Here is a 16,305-nt window from a genome sequence, read left to right as displayed (position 1 = left end):
TATTACATAAAGATTTTCTGTACGTAGTCACGTTTCATTTGTTTCATGATTAGTATGCTTGATTATTTTGCTTGATTTGGCTATTGTATCATCGGTCCCCACCCTAATAATTTTGTACATGAATCGAAAAAAATTCCACTCAAGGAAAGAACTGAAAAAAATAATAGGTTCCATTATATAGCCTGATACAAGCCCTAGACTTCACAATAAAAATGATTGCTGGTTTGTTCGTCTTGAAGGTTACAAAGAAAAATGTATATGTCGATCTAAATTTAGTTTACACCCCCCAAAACAAAAAACATCTGTGAGAGACCCCATAGTTCGCGCACGTCGAATTTTTTTGTATGTGAGGAAAGATGTTGCCAGCATGCAATTATAGAAAAGTTCACGGAGTGTAAGTATGGAATTATCATAGAGAATTTTCAAAGTATTTTCGGTCCCAGTGATCCATCGGTACCACATCTCCCCTACATATCAACTGATAACTCTGGCACCGGGTCAACCCAATATTAGACCTTTTGCGGTTCATACTTTAATAACCCTAGAAAGGGTAAAAATTTGCGTTACAGTAGGGTTACCATCTGTCCTCTTTTCGAGAATTTTGGTCCAATTTACGGCCAAATTCGACTGAGATACCGTAAATCAGCACCGAAGTAACGCTCCGGCGGCTATTTCGAGAGCTGAGCTGGAACGTTGACCCTTTTTTAGTCAACCACCTGATAATGTGAATGAAAAACTGTATTTTGGGCACTGAGCGAGAAAGTTAACCCTGTTTTTCGAACAGTTATTACGAAAGTATGATGATTGTTTAGCGAAAGAAAGCATAAAGTCATTTTGACGTCATTTTTCCAGCCTTTCGTAGCCTCGGACGGGCTGATATACTGTATGTCTGCCACTACACAAGCTTTTAAACAAGGCTTTTAGTTACGTATTAATTATAGTGCGAAAATATTAATTCACTACGGCTTGTGAGAGCTACGATTAGTGGTGGGACGTAAGTTTAACAAGTTTTTACAATCGCAACAACAAACACTGACCTTGAATTTTCTATTAGGTTTATTTGAATTATTCCAGGTCAGAAAAATTAACAATTATTATTTACGATTTTAATTCGCACTCATCCGGGATTTTCATTCGCACCGTTCGCACAACCTTCCTCATTCGCACTGCAATTTTTTTCATTCGCACAAGTGTGAACCGTCACGCAGGTTGAAAAGCACTGTACTACGGCAACGTAAGCTGTGATCGTATCGTTTGCGGTCAATTTACTTGTGATGTAACAATCGAGGATCAGTGAAACATAATGTTATTGAATGACTGGCTGCTCTCACAAGTCACGCCGGCGTATCGCGATTAATCCGAACATACTTAACACTGGGTGATTTAATCGACACCGTTTACTTGATGACTTGAAATTGACTCGTAAATTTTGCTCCGAGTCACGAGTCAATCCACATTTCTGAAGCGTCGAGTCCAGTCATTTTTGCAAAGTGACTCGAGTCAAGTCATGTCATACGAAAAAGTTATATGATGCTATTTCGTGACCTTCTATATCTGCTATGTCAAAAGATATGGAAATCGCCAAAACTAAAAGGCACACACGATTTCAAATTAGTGTTGCTTTACTGGCAAATAATTTTTTCCCTGTGGGACGGCATTTGTCCTGTGGGGTTCAGATTGCCAGGACAGGAACATTCGGCGCCAGCCATTTAACCGCCTATGGACAATTAAACATATATGTATAAAAGTTTTGGGTCACCACAAGGGCATTCCTTCTCGGCCAAGGTCTTCTCGCTGCTGATTGTTCTGGCACACTTTTCGGAGTCGCTTGTTACATGGCCAATAACTTCATATGTCTTGGTGCGTTGTGGCGCAGTAATGGCCGACGCCGAAGTCTCCATTTCTATAAATTCTACGATTTTAGTGGGGGAAGGGAACCCAATATTCAAAATATTAGGCAATATTAAATAGCGCACCCAGCACAAAAAATATATTTGAATAAGTGACATAAATTTCCAAAACAATACTCTATAATTTATGTTAATTCACGAAATCATTTTGGGCCCCTTCGAGCTCGCCCCCCCCCATAATTGGGGGGTGTGGGTTGCGGCAGTTCGGTCCTGTTCCCTACTACCCAACACTTTTGTCATACCAGAGCAGCTATTCGCTGGTTTGACTACACAAGACACACAATCACACCAGTACGCAAGACAATCGCCTATAAATGCAACGTAAAACGTGTTGTGAACCGATACCAGTAACGCTCAAAATTTCGCGAAAGCGTTATTTCACGTCAAACTAGTCGTGCCGGATGCGTTTGTGACGCCATAATTGGTTATCCAGAGTTGAAAATGAGTTTTTGTGAACACCGCGCAATATAATTTTCGATCCATACATTCCAGAGCAGTTAACTGGTAACGGCGGTAAGTGCGCATGCGCATGTGTCTCCGTGAATATGAAGAGTGTCCTGCAGATAATTTTGAACAAACGCGTCTGTTCCCCACCAGAAACCATTGAATTCCCCACCGTTTGGGAACCACTGCTCTAACATATCCACCTCGGCCTAGAGCAGGGGTGGGCAAACTACGGCCCGCGGGCCGCATGCGGCCCGCAACACCGTTCTGTGCGGCCCGCGAGAGTATAACGAAACTTTTTTTAAATATTGATAAAATGCCTACCAAAATGCAGGAACTTGATTGAACTTTTTTTTAGTATATTTCACCATGATAATTCTAAAACTTGGGTGCACCCCCTCTCCCCTTGAGGGCGTGAAAGCGTTTGAAGGGGGCCCGAAGCTGAGCTCCACTAAAAAAAATTTCGCGCTCCGCGCGATTCTCAGCAACTTCATAATTGTTGCTCTGTAGTTAGTCTCAATTTCATATTTAAAAATCTCTCGTCCACAGTCGTAACCTTCAGTGCCAAACTGTCAGTTAGGTTTGCTAGCACCCTCGTTGCGTTTTGTGATATGACCATAAGGGGAGCACGAAATCTTTCCCCATCGTAAGGGGGGGGGGGCGTGTCTTAAAAAGTTTGAAAACCACTGTTCCAAGGTAAATACTTCCTTACTTTATGTTAAATTTCTGGCGCGACAGCCCGATCTCAAGGCCCACGCAGTTTGAAAGGTTTCAACTACCGAACACAACAGAAATCCTAAACGAGATTGACATAATTCGGATCACGAGTCGGATTTCATATTGGCCACTCCTATTTTAATTATTTTATTGATGTGCTTATACAAACGATTCGCACGTGTCTTAGGTAGATTCGTTCTCAGTATGCCATGGGGTATTTATATTTTATCTACATATCGTAGAAGCGTGTTTAAAGCTAATATGGTTATGATGCTGTCAGCATTGTGTGTCCTGGAACTGAACCAAAAGTGGAATAAGTAAATCTAAGAACAGATCGCTGCTCACAGATTTAAATTTCAATCCTGTTTTAAGAATAGGGACAACCGACTTTCATCTCTATAGTTTTGACAAATTGGTCATTGAGGTCGACCAGCCTATGAAATCTCGCCACTATGTTTCTGACGTGTGTTCGACATCATCAAAGCAATGTTTGTTTTGTTCTAAATAAGCATCTCCATTTCCTCACTATATAATCAAATACCAACATTGCGTTTTGGTTTATAATCTCAATTTTATATAGTGCGGCCCGCGCATGGATTTAGATGTTGAATGCGGCCCGCGAGCTCAAAAGTTTGCCCACCCCTGGCCTAGAGTATCTTGACTCGGAAACGTAATCCATTTCTGCAATTAGCGTAAATTAGGATACTGATATGTTGCATAGAGTAGATATTTTTGTGAAGCAAATTCCGGACACTCTTTAGCGCCCACTAGCGGATTCTAAAATGAGGTGAAACACATTGAACGTCAATATGACGTCACACGAGCAAAGCATTGCCTTTCGACTGTATACACTATACAGGAATGAAGTGGAACATATAGGTCATGAATTGGGCCATCCGTAATGTGAGCTATGGTGATTGCTACTTGCTAGGGTTTGTAATAGATTCCTCCACGGGCCGGATGAAATCATCTGGCGGGCCGTGTCTGGCCTGTCAGGATTGTGTTTGACAGCGCTGCTATACAGTTAGGTCGGTGCGGCTATCTGTTTATGTGTTTCAATCAGGTCCGAGACAACATTTTTCTCCCCCTTCCGCCCAAAAAAGCTCTGATCTTGGGCCCACCATAGGATAGTCGATGTAACTTGTTGGGCACTTATACTATATGCATTTGGCTGTTAAATTTTAAGCATGAATTCTGTCAATAATATTGATTCTTCGATATATTAGGCTACTATAAAATGCACCAGCAGGTTGCTAATCCGGTGATTTCCAACCTTTTATGGTCGCAACCTCATTTCCCACTTGAAAATGTTCCGTGGCAAAGCTCAAAACTTGATAAGCTGATTACTAAAAAAATTCAGCTTGCCCAAACTTACTCACGGCCTAGGAAGCTGATTATGTCCAACATCATCGCGATCCCCAGATAAAGGCGGACGACCCCAAGATTTGGAGCCACTGTCTGTGATTGAAGCATCCAATCGGCCTTAAGCAACTCTAGGAATATACCGTTAGCTTATAATTGCGATTACAATCAGACTTATTTCAGTAAATGATGGTTATTTATATTTATTTTGATTGCATTTTTGGCGAGGGTGGTGCCTGGTGCCCATGTACTAATATCATTATACGTTGCATTAACTCGCGCGCGGCGCGAAGAACAATTTTGAATAGCATAAATCTGCTTTAAAATAATATTGTTTATGTTGATTTACGAAAAACTTTTGAGCCTGATTCAAGCCTTCAAAATTCCGGACATTTAGGCATATTTTAGAAATTCCTCCCGGACGCAGATTTTTCAGTGAAATTCCGGACATGTCCGGGAAATTCCGGACGTATGCCAACCCTAGCCTAGAATGCCCGATGTCACAGTTCTTTTCGATATTTATCCTTTTGAAGCCGTGACCCTTTCTATTAGTTTTTTTTTCATTCCTTGTGAGTACTTTATTTCGTTGGGTCTTTTTCTGGGCTTTTTTGTCGCCGTAAGAACGGCAACGGCGGGGGAAGAGGAGCCCAGAGAAACCTCCGACGGGAATCGAACTGGATCCGACAGATTGGTGGGCGCTTATCGTTACCACTACGCTACCTCCCCCGCAACTACTGGAATTCTTCATAGGGCTAGATTTCGTTAAAATTAAGTTTTTTCATGAAAAAATTTGTCAGCTTTTGAGTCCAAATTTCTTTTTCAGATCGAACTACTTCGTAAGGACAGACAGTTCGAACCAGAAATGAATGTGAGTAGTACAATTCTAACATTATCGGGTAAAATTGGAATAATTGATGCAAACCCTTAAATTTCCTATACGACCATCACGGTATCGCGATTCGCGACAGTCAGTTTGATAAGCCACTTGCTCTTGCTTGCGTCTTATATTCTCTGCATTACTTTTCATTCATGTGCAATGCATCATTGGTTTATTAGCAATTTTATCGGTTCAATACACCACAAAATGCGATATACTACAATGAAAAGATAGGAAAGTGTCGAAGCGACTTGGAGCAGTCTACTGAATCAGACACCCACCTTGGCCTAGGCGATGTGAAGAGGAGGCATGTACACTGAATGAAAAGTAAAAGGATAGTATAGAAAAAGGCAAGTAGCAAGAAATGGGGTGGCATGTCATGGAAGGCGAGATCTATAGGTCAGTCATGGTCCGGTAATGTTGAGGATGGACTAATATTCACTAATAGTGCATTGTGCATGCCTCTTCTTTACTTCGCCTAGGCCAGGGGTTCTCAGCCCTTTTTTGGCCGTGGCCCATTTTCCGGTTTAAAAATGTGCTGTGGCCCACCTGATATCTTAGAGTCATAATCCTGTTTAATGCGTGGTTACCCAGCAAACACCCAATTGTCGTGGGCTATCCGAGTTGGGTCCGAGAAGTGTCCGAGTGTCTGAGTGTCCGCTTGGACATGCGGGGGCATATACTAGGCTATCCAGATTTGGTACTGTCCTTCTCGGATATCCAAGAACATACCTCCGAACCAACATTTAGGAGAGTCCACTGAAATTCCAAGTCGAATGTCCGATGGATATTACATTCTGACAGTGTGCGGATATTTACACGTTGTTTCAGCTAAAAAGCCAACATCTCAAGTTCCTGTGCTGATAAGTGCACATATTTCATCCTTTCAAAATATTTCAAGAATATAGTTTGAAAGAAAATCGTCACTTGACTTGATTCTTCAGCGACGTGGTGGCGTATAACCGCATTATGCATGTTGGCATTGAATGGTCAATATATTCCATGTCGGGCCTTCATTTCAAGCTTTTAGGCGTTACGATTTCTATGCCTTTTCAGCTGTCGCGTTACTGTTTGTTCCTGCGGTGAACATTCGCAATTCCGAAAGATATGTGACGAACCTTTCGCGTGCTTCACGTCGTCAGATACGTTTATAGCGTTTTTCGCTAAAATGGGCTCAACCGGTCGGCAGAAATGGCGTCTGCGCACAATGAATCTGTATTTCGTTTATGACTTGATCGGGATTATATATTAGGCTTGATCGGAATTATATGCTGGTATTGAGGAGTTGATGGTTCTTTCGAACTTTTATTTCGAGCATGTCATAAACTATACCGTACTGTACCGTCATATAAGGTGTTTTACCGAAGTTCCTGCGTTGAACATCACTGAACATTGTTAACGATCGTCTCGTTGTGGCCTTCGTGGATGAGATCATTAGCGTTTTTCCCTACATGCGCATTGTCTCAGTGCACACAGTCACGTGACTCAAATTTTCGTCTGGCAAGTTCGAACTTGCTGTCAGCGGCGAGAGAAGCATTAGGGAATCTGCTTTGCGTCACTTACCTCGTTGGTTGCTTATAACTACTGGCTCTAGTTAGCGTAGTGAGTCAATGATACGGTTAGTGTTATAGTCGTACTGTGTATATAGCGTAAAGCGCTACACACAAATATAATTATCTATCTATCTAGTCAGAAGTGGCTTATGCCCACAGCGAGAATGCGCTTGGTTGGTTATTGAATCCTCATATTATAGCAATGACGCATGTTCGGTGTTGTTTAGAGTTCATTTCATACTGTTATATATAGTACGTCCTATTATTGCTATCAAACTTGATTTCTCGATCAACATGAGGTAAGAGCTACTGTTCTGTGGTTTAGAACTAGGAATGGATATGATGGTAGCATTTTGACAGGATTTGATCGAGTTGAACATACCTACTCATAATCGTGCTCGCTAATATTGCAGATATTAATGCATGGATTCGGAATTGTATTATTAAAGTACTGATATTCAATTCTAGCCAGCCCTATTACAGTTATATCTACAAGAGAAATTCACGTAAAAATATATCAAGTAGATTGGGTGAAGAGAAAATGATCTCTAGCTAAAGCAAGAGTGGATAATGGCGGGAGCATTTCGGCCAAGATTGCTGTTCCTGGTTGAATATCGGATCCATCACCACTCGCTGTATATCGCAATAAAAGACATGAAAAACGATTGTAAGAGGAACGTAAAGTTGCTGATGCAGAAACTATACAGTCTGCCAACCAGCCCCAAATATCCAATGAAAACCACGGAACAGAACTGGAGTAATGCTTATTGAAGATACGGTATCATTCCGCAACCATTTGAGGGTGTTGTAGAACTGGAAAGCTTCGTTCGAGAGGTATGGAAAATGATTAGGATATAATTCAGACTTCTGTCTTGTGTGATATAAGTAGAATAAATATCTTGTGGGCGTTTGCTATTTATCGTTTCCTTGATCGTCCTAGTAATAATTTCTTATAACTTGCTTTTCATAAAAAAATATCCTTGGTATTCTGATGTAGGTAAACGTCGTTATAGCCTATAGAGTTTTATGGCACATTCATGAAGATGTGTCAACTTTTAATTATTTTTCAGGTATCAGCAATGAATCCCCTCAGGGAGTCCACCATGAATGACTATGTAAGAAGAATGCTCTAGCCCAGTGGTTCTCAACCGCCGGTCCGCGGACCGGTGCCGGTCCGCGACGACTTTCCTGCCGGTCCGCCAGGTATATTCCAATTTTATACCTCAATTTCATGATGCAATATCATGAAGACTTGTCCATTGATAAAATATTTAACACATCAAATTTTAAACTGGTTCAGAACTTCATGAGGTAACATATTTGATTTGACTTGAAGTTCAAGCAGTGTCATTTGAAGACATGCGAGCGACAAGTAAAAACTGCCTCGCTAAACCGCGATCATTCGTTTTCGTTTCAGTCCTTTTTACAGCTAGGATAATGGACAGATTCCAGTCAAAACGGGCATAAATGACGCTAAATAGCAATGACGGTAATACGAAAGTGATGACCTTTTTTTAGTCAACTCACCAAATTTTGCAGCAAAAATAGCGAAACCAGCTGTTTTCAGTCTCGATCAACTAACTTTTCTCATTTGGTGAAAGTGTTCTCCTTTCCCGATCCCAAAATATGGTAATCCTACGTAAATGTCGTACCCCAAATCTCCAATTAGAGCAGAGCCGAGCTTGAAGGGGCCTAAAATTATTATGTGAATGAACATAAATTATAGAGTACTTTTTTAATACTTTTTTCAATTTGTTCGTGCTTTGCGCGATTTGGTGTCACCAAATGTCTTGATTATTGGGTGTCCTTCCCCAAGAAACGCGCATGATTTAGCATTTATACGTATTTCACAGTCAGCCATTACCGCGCTACAACGCGCCAACACATAATAAAGTTTGGGCTAATATGGGACTCCGTGAAAGTGTGCCAAAAATTCGGCAAAGGGAAAACCTTGACCGAAAAGGACTGACCTTTGTTGTTCGAAAACTTCGATATATATATTAGGGTTACCATATTTTAGAAATCTGAAAAGAGGACACTTTTTCAAAATTTTCAGACTTGCAAAACCGGAGGAAAATCCTGAAAATGGTAAATTTTCCCATATCGTAGTCGGTTGACTGAAAAACAGGTCAACGTTCTCGCTCAGTGCCCAAAAGACAGGTTTTTCTTTCACATTATCAGGTGGTTCACTAAAAAAATGGTCAACTTGCCGGCCCAGCTCCTGGAATACCCGGCGGAGCGTTACTTCACTGCCTATTTGGCCATATATTTAGCCAAACTTCTTAAAAAAGAGGACATTTGGGCGTCCTCCGAGGACACTTTCAAAAAAGAGGACAAATCCTCTTAAAAGAGGACGTATGGTAACCCTGATATATATGTTTAATTGTACATAGGCGCCTAAATGACTGGCGACTAATCTCGCTTTCCTGGCAATCTATACCCCGCATGACAAATGCCATACCATAGAGAAAAATTATTTGCCAGTGAAGAAATACCAATTTGGAATCGTGAAAGAATATAAAATTTATAGCGATATGCATGTAATTATCAATATTATTGACCGATTCAGTCATTTTCGCACTAGGCGCGATTAGGTAGCTTCAATTTTGTTAACATTTTTACCTACACTCAGTAAAAGGAGTGTGCTCACACATACTGGTGAAACATCCATACAACTGTGGGGTCTTGGATTTATTACCCTGTGAGAGGCCCAAGACCGACGTGGGTTGGGGTTGGGCTGACGAGGTGCTTTTTCGGCCTTAGTTTTGTGGATGGCCAGGTATAGCTGTTGTCCGTTGTCGTGCGGCGCATTGCATTCGTATTGGCCAGAGTAGCCTACGTCTGGTGGTAGTGGGCAATGAGCAAGGTAGCACGACAAGGTGCTTGGCTCGACTCAGAAACACTTGTTCTCTCGATATTGTAGAAGAGAAGAATATTATTTGAGTTAGCGTGGTCGGATCCGCGGCCTCCGGCACGACTGTGATCGACTCTCTGCTGTAGCACGTTGCTCTGGGCAAGGCAATTTTACCTCGACTTATCAAACTCACTCTCGTAAAACCACATAATAAGCCATCTTGAAGATATACGATCAAAACCCTAAAATATAACTCTCTAGCACCATATACTTGCAAGAAAACGATGGTATACTTTACACCTAGGTTAATTTCAATTTTTGAAAGTCCACCGGTCCGCCGATTATTTTTTGAAATTTTACTGGTCCTCGAGCTTAAAAAGGTTGAGAACCACTGCTCTAGCCTATAGAGTTTCAACCGATAAAGTTTGGTGCGAATTCTCATTGAAGGGCTGAACTGGGAAGAGAGCTGTGCACTGAGTTTATACATGATCATATATTGTAGGTTGAACTAGTTTGTTGTCTATTATGTTTTGTTTAATGCTATCTTTCTATTTAGGTGCTTGTTGCAATATTCATACAACTGTTTGGGAAAAGGGCTACGACATTGCATCTGTGTTGCGCCATGCACATGTAAAAACAAAAATCGACAGACCAAGGTAGATGCAATATTGATTGTCTGATGCATACGCATAGAGGATAATGGTTATATTGCGTAACCATACTCATATATTTACCCGTGTTTTACCTGTGTGTTGGTTTATTTCGTTTTCGTGGTCGTTAATTTTAGTGTGAAAAGTAGTTTATTCATAAAGTATATCACCATAATTCAGACTGTACAAACTACCCATTAAGGATTTTTTTAAATTGGGTAGTTCTAATTCTATTCGCACATTTGAAAAAATTATTGTGGCCGAACATCTAGAAAACATGTGTCGTCGTTTCATGCGAATTGAGATGCCGGTGTTCTATTGAATGATGTATATTGTACTGTACAGTACAGCCAGAGGCGACGAATTGCGGGGTGTTATGACGTCGCGTTACATTGTGCACACATTGGTTTCGACCCCTGACCCCCCAGGCTACACGCCTGAGTAAATGAATAGTATATAATAAAGAATTGTCTTACCCTATTCCATGTGTAGTATTACGTAAGACAATTCTACTACACATGGAATAGGGTATCTTGTGATCGTTCGGTGTTCATCATCTCTCTGTTTGTCTCAGTAATAATTTTGCAAGTGCTTGCTGCGCTACAATACGCTTGGTTTTTTCTGATACAGTAGGCCCTAAGCCTTTCCACATGGGTTTTATGACATTGTCGTAATGTTAAAACTTGTCATATCTTTCCAGGCAAAACCAATGACTCCCGTTGTTGTCGCATTCACAAGGAAAATTGTACCGAAGAGTTGCAACTGATTGAGTTTGGAGCGAATACTCTCCGAAAGCCAGAAAGGAAAAGAAAAGAGCTCTGTGTAAACTGAGTCTATACCAAATCATCGTAAGTTGAACATGTGAATATGTCAAGCTGTCTCTAAATTGTTCAACACAATCTCTAATTTAGGGGCTTGCTGTAATATTCATTGGTGGGCTGAGATTATGGGTAGTGTGGAACCCTGCTATGATGCACTGGTTCTTGGTGTATCTATTTTGTCAATGCCGCCAATGCGGAATACTACTCCAGTTGATAAGCATTAGAATTATAGCTACACAATTTCCCCAACTTTTATAATAAGAGCATAAACACTTCCCCTTAATTAGGTGAGGATTAGATTACCGCAGGGCCGGCCAACCCGTGGCCCGCGAGAAGGTTTTGAGTGGCCCGCGAGGTAATTTCCGAAATTTCTAATATCATCAAAAACGGATTGCACAGATTGTGAACTTGCAAGGCCAACCAAAAATTTGATTAGTCTGGCCGCAACACTTGAGATGTGATGACTAAACTATCAGTTTCGACGCATTGACAGATCCATCAACCATTCATATATTGGTATATCTTCGTACACTACAATAAAGCAGAATAATTTGCGATAGATTTATCAAAGGTAAAAATTTTCTACAAGCTTAGCGCAATATGTTGTCACTCGATTTCTTGTTCTTAATATTGTTGCATTTTTGTGAAAATTGAAGAACACCCAATGACCAAGTATCAGATTGAGTCGAACTATATTAGCGATCATGAGACAAAGTGTCGTTCAACATATGCGACCTTGCGTTTGCGCTCGCAGTAAGACCGTCCACTAGACCTAGGCACGAAATGATTGACGCATGTTGGTCGCAGCTTTCGATATCGATATGTCCATGCGCTGAATAGCCCAGTCCTCGCAAACTTAGCTCAGGGATACACAGCAGGCCCGCAATATAGTCAAGTGACAATATTATTGACCTATGAACTTCCAAAAATTTTCGCGCTTCGCGCGGATAGTGGCCCGCGCAAAAGTTCGTCAATCGAATGTGGCCCTTTGGCTGAAAAGGTTGGCCAGCCCTGGATTACCGGTACCACCATTTTGCTAAAATTTTGTCCTTATTAGGGGGGTAGAAACGAAACCCCCCCCCCATTTCAAGTGTTGCGTGCTGCCAATTCGTGAGAATCGACTGCGCAGCGGCACGAGACCTCCCACTGATACTGTTATTCATTTGAATGTGAAATCTGGTCATTGATAAATTTGCACACGACGTCACCACAGGCTTGAACATCCCATCAGCAATAAGGCCACAATCAAAGTGTCGAGTCTCTGCCTGCTTGCTGCACCTGCCGTTGTGCACAGTCGATTGCCACCATTGACAACACTTGAAATAATGATGGGGGGGGGGGCTGAACCTTCGAACCGCCGGGATACGCACCTGCTAGTCAAGTAGCATAATGTAATAGTCTCTTGAGGCAGACTTGACCGACTAGAACTAGATGATTCCAGTTGTCCAATTACAGATTAATTGGAGCGAAATGCGGCTGATCTAATTCTAATCTAACTTTCGAAATGTTTCTGTGCCCTTATTTTAATTCTAATCCAATTCCGTCTGCGAATCAGATTTGGACAATATGGTGTAACTATAATTGTCGTTGTTATTTTAATGCTAGTCAAGTAAAGTAGTTGGCAGCTATTCCCTGGTATACAGCCGTTTGCTGTTCGAGTGTTTGCAATGAGACCCTTCCCTAGGGTTCTCCCGCTGCAGTAGAAAGACCGGCAAGTAGTTTATTACAACTCATTCGCTTCTAGTTGTGACACTTTTCGTGTCTTGAATGCTTTGTATTGAGTGATTTCTATCCACAGTTCTAACAAAGTCACAGATTCTGTTATATTCATGGTCTTTGCCATATGCACATCATGTCATATTAAGTAATCTGTAATGTTTGCATCAAGGTATTCCGAATATGCTAGCATTTTGAAGGATTATTTCATGTTTGCTGGAATTAATTTCTCGGTAAATATTTCAGAAAGAAAATGCAAAGAAACTGAATATCTTGTCTCAACGTTGCACTCGAGATGGCAAAGATACTTGGTAAAGGCGTTCATCATCATCAATCCGACTCGTCTACCTGTATGAAGTTGAAGATGTTACCAGCGAGAGGAATTGTTGTCTGCAAGTGTGCATATGTGTAGTGTGCAGCGGGTATTGCCTCGTTTTCACTCTCATCGACCAACTTTCTTTATTTTGATTGATTAATGATATTGTCAATGACTGTGTGGTGTTACAGTTAGCTTTCTGCTGTTTTCAGTTTTTTTTTTATGTTGATATTTTTATGCTAATATAAGTTTCGGAAACGAAAAATCAATCTTGTAAGTTGGTGCGTCTAGTTAGATCCTGGTGATGGTAGGGGTAGCTGAGGCAGAAGCGCACTGCCCAGGTATGTCTTGCCAGTGCCAGATAAATTCGTTCCAACTTTCTCCCTCCACTGGCCCGGGAATGATTTACCAGACGGTCACTGACCAGTGAGTGAACGTCGGGGGGATTCAACACCTCCAGTCCGAGTGAACAGTGTAGGGGATAGGTCAGGGACTTTTGATCGTACGTCCGTGGGCTATATGTGGACCATCAAATGTTTGCTGGGTATGGACAGCGCCGATATGCCTATTTCTCTAAAATATGCGCATTTTTCAGTAACTGATGATATTTAAACCCCGATCTCCCAGAATATGAAAAAAAAAATTGAAATTGAATAAATTTCCTCCAACAAACGACCAACGAAATAATCTTGGCCACCTTCGAGCCCCCCCAATGGGGGTGTGGGTGTGGCAGTTACGGCGCTTGTAGATCATAGGCTAAAGTAGATTATTTTCGTCCGCTGCTCCGTTGGCGTCGCGAAACACAATGATCAGATCCCCGCACGGTGTGATTGGGACTTTAGTGATACTATTGTGGGGAATATTATAATCATTCTGGGCCAGTATCCAACAATTCATTGGTTATAATGGGGTACTACAGAGACTTGAAGGAAGATTTTTCAATATGCCTGATGTACTTTGTATGTCTTGTACCAAAACAACTGAAGTTGCGATGTCAGAATATTCAATCCAATGATACAATCAATTCTTGTGACTCTTTCATTATGTACAATGATTTCCAGGCCGGACACTTTAAACCGACTTCAAAGATTAATGCGCTCCGAAAAGTCCTCAATCCATTAATATTCGTTGCGGTGGTGCGGTATACCTCCGCCAGAAGTTGCTAATAATTTGCAATTATGTCCATTTTAGCTTACATTAATACGGCCTGCCAAAGTACAGTGAATCTATACATCAACTGCACTTGATTGCGAGTTCATTGCATACCCCTTTCAACGGCATACTTCATGACCCTGCTGGGATACTTGGTCACTTCAGCACTATCTTCCAGTTATGATACGCTTGAAATTATTTTAGTTGCTGTCAGCCGTAGGTTGTCATGGCCAGTAGAAAAAGCCACCATTTCTCCCTAACGTTTTCGATTTGTACCAGTGTTGGGATGACTCGAGTCATGACTTGACTCGAGTCAGACTCGAGTCACCTTTTTCGATTGACTTGACTTGACTCGAGTCACTTTGCTAAAATGACTTGACTTGACTTGACTAGGCGTATCAGAAATGTGGATTGACTCGTGACTCGGAGCAAAATGCACGAGTCAATTTCAAGTCATCAAGTAGTCGGTGTCGATAAAAATCACTGTATGTTGCATATGTTCGGATTGTTCGCGAAACGCTGGTACAAACCGTGAGAGCGACCAATCATTCAATGACCGTGCGTTTCACTGATCCTCGTTTGTTCTCTCGCAAATAAATTGACCGCAAACGAGGTGATCGAAGCTTACAGCTTACGTTGGCGTAATTCTAGTAGTAAAGTAACAAAATAGCAAAATGTATATTTCCGTTCTCTGTTCTTACCTTAACTAAACCTATTATTTTATTGGAATAGAATTCGAATATCGTTTGGTCCTCAACCCTTGACGCAGGCTCGAATTGTATCATATCTATTTGCGAATGGGTAATGTATTGCAGCTTATCAATTCGTTTCTCCATTCTCTATTCCGGCTGGTAACTACAAACTGTGGCTATGAAATTACGTAGTTTAACAGTTCTACGTATATGTGAGTGCTACACAGCGTCTTCTTGCGTGCATATTTAGCTCTATATTCGGTCATCGGTTTGGAATCAATGACCACTCAAACTGTATTTCAGACAGCTAGCAAATTGCAATGACGTAATCATACCTCATACATACTTCGAAAAGACAACTTGACTTGAAATGTGACTTGACTCGTGACTTGACTTGACTTGACTCGACTTGACTCGAGTCACCTTCAAAAATCGAGTGACTTGACTTGACTCGAGTCACCCTTAAAAATCTATTGACTTGACTTGGCTCGTGTCAAAATGTGCAATGACTCGAAATGACTCGTGACTCGAAGGTAGTGACTTGATCCCAACACTGATTTGTACATGCTGACTTCATACGTGCCACTACATCTAATCAGAGTCGGATGAAAAACTTTATGTTGCCTACGCATAATTAGATAATACGAATATATTTTTAGCGAATAACATATGAAATATAACTAAACTTCCATTAATCCAGAAATTTTCTAAATAGCTCTGTGGCCCACCTCAAAATGCTCTGTGGCCCACCCTTTGAGAGCCCCTGGCCTAGGCCAAGGTGGGTGTCTGATCTTAAAGGCTACTCCAAGTTGTTTGGGCACCTTCCTATCTTTTCATTGTATCACAGTTTTGTGGTGTTTTGAAATGATGAAAATAATAATAAAATTGTTGATTGAAGCCTCAGTGGCTTATCAGATTCTGGTAACGCTTCAATGAATCTCGTCCCACTGCTTTGTTCGCTGTGTCATCGCAGAAGCTCAGTGATCACCGCTTTTCACTGCTCTATGTTGCGGTTGCGAACGCACTGTACTTTCGTTGCGTATACTTGGCGCCGTTGGCGGTATGAGCTTTCTGTATATTTGTCAGCCGTAGACTACATAGCTGTTATTTCTATATCTCTATATAGCCATGATACAATTGAATGGAACATACTATTTCGGCAATAGTCGTTTACCGATGTTAGGGTTCCGCAACGATGGCGATATGGTTAAGCCTACAGGGTTGACTCGTTTTAGAACTTG

The 16,305-nt window shown here is 41.3% G+C and overlaps 1 long non-coding RNA gene across 2 annotated transcripts in view; it reads left to right on the top strand.

Moving 5' to 3' along the window:
* Positions 1 to 13,485, top strand: part of LOC145445032 (uncharacterized) — a 361,778-nt gene extending 348,293 nt beyond the window's left edge. The window contains exons 1-5 of one of the 2 annotated variants that reach the window (XR_013916859.1): positions 7,074 to 7,697; positions 7,934 to 8,066; positions 10,274 to 10,373; positions 11,068 to 11,215; positions 13,151 to 13,485. This is a non-coding gene — a long non-coding RNA (uncharacterized LOC145445032). Of the gene's footprint in view, positions 1 to 7,073; positions 7,698 to 7,933; positions 8,067 to 10,097; positions 10,216 to 10,273; positions 10,374 to 11,067; positions 11,216 to 13,150 lie in introns of those variants that run through there. The other variant, XR_013916860.1, reaches the window with a different exon arrangement.
* The last annotated feature ends 2,820 nt before the right edge of the window (positions 13,486 to 16,305 follow it).

The sequence above is a fragment of the Botryllus schlosseri genome, chromosome 8 (genome assembly GCF_051294905.1).
Source record: "Botryllus schlosseri isolate E-star chromosome 8, Bs_hap1, whole genome shotgun sequence".
Lineage (NCBI taxonomy): Eukaryota > Metazoa > Chordata > Ascidiacea > Stolidobranchia > Styelidae > Botryllus > Botryllus schlosseri.
This window is presented reverse-complemented; position numbering and strand designations above follow the sequence as displayed.